A 1,326-nucleotide genomic window follows, 5' to 3' on the forward strand; every position below is an offset into this window, starting at 1 on the left:
AAGACGAACATGGCCTGTCGCGCCTGGTGTTAACGTTGAATACAGTGACGTCACATCGCCAGATGATGCTTGATGTCCTTCAGTCAGCCGAGTAACCCGCGTTAAAAATCAGACAGTCACACACACGCTCGTGATTGGGCAGAGCCTTTATGTGGCGCGCGAATACTTGCAGTAGATAGGTGCGGAAGGTAAAGATGAACATACATATTGTATGATGCTTAATTGAATACCAGTGACGTCATATCGTACCTGATGCCTAATGGCCTTAAGTCGGCCCAAAAAGGCGCGGGAAAACTCATGACCAATGATCACACCACTTAGTGGATTACCAGTGACGACATACTCGTTAGATGATGCCTAATGGCTTTCCGGTCACAATAGCCTGTAAAAACTCATGATGACGCCACTCAGGTGATTCGGCAGAGCCATCATAGGCTCGCCAATACTTTAACAGGTGCGAACGGCAAAGATGGAACATGACATGTTGTGCCTGATGCTAGTCGAACACCCGTGACTCATATCGTCAACTGAAGCATTATACCATATAGGGGGTTGAAAGAGCCCGTAAGAACTCTTAACCAATGACGTGATATAAACGCGAATGCTTGCAGTAGACAGGTACGAAAGGTAAAGATGGAACATGGCCTGTCGCGCCTGATGTTGAGTCGAATACCAGTGACGTCATATCACCCGTGATGCTTTACAGGATATGATGCTTTGTTGCATTGGGCTGCCCAAGTGAACCTGTATAACTCATGACCAGTGACGTCACGCACTCAGATGGTTCAGCATCACCTTGATATAGCACGCGAGTGCTTGCAGTAAACAGGTCCGAAAGGCAAAGATAGAGCATGGCCTGTGCGCATGACACCTAGACGAAACCGTGACGTCATATGGTCAGCTGATGTGGTATGGCTTACAGTGGGTTCAAAACAGTCTATACAAATTGATGGTTAGTGAGTTACACACTCAGGTAATTCGGCAGACCTTCCTTCAGCATTCAGATACTTGCAATGGACGGTACCAAAGGTAAAGATGGAGCATGGCCACGGCCGCCTGAATTGTATTCGGATACCAGTGACGGCACATCTTCAGTTATGTAGTATGGACCTTTCGTCGGCCCAAAAGAGGCCGTAAAATCTGATCACAAGTGACATCACACGCAGTCGAATGCCAGTGACGTCACACCATTAGGCTATGCTTTACGGCCCTCAGTTGGCCCCCAAAGATCCATAAAATGCATGACCAGTGACGTCACACACTCACGTGATTTGGTAGCTTTTATTCATCACGCCAGTGCTTTGCAGTAGACAGGTAAGAAGCAAA

This window comes from Pollicipes pollicipes, unplaced genomic scaffold, assembly GCF_011947565.3.
Source record: "Pollicipes pollicipes isolate AB1234 unplaced genomic scaffold, Ppol_2.1 Scaffold_7261;HRSCAF=8764_pilon_pilon_pilon, whole genome shotgun sequence".
Taxonomy (NCBI): domain Eukaryota; kingdom Metazoa; phylum Arthropoda; class Thecostraca; order Pollicipedomorpha; family Pollicipedidae; genus Pollicipes; species Pollicipes pollicipes.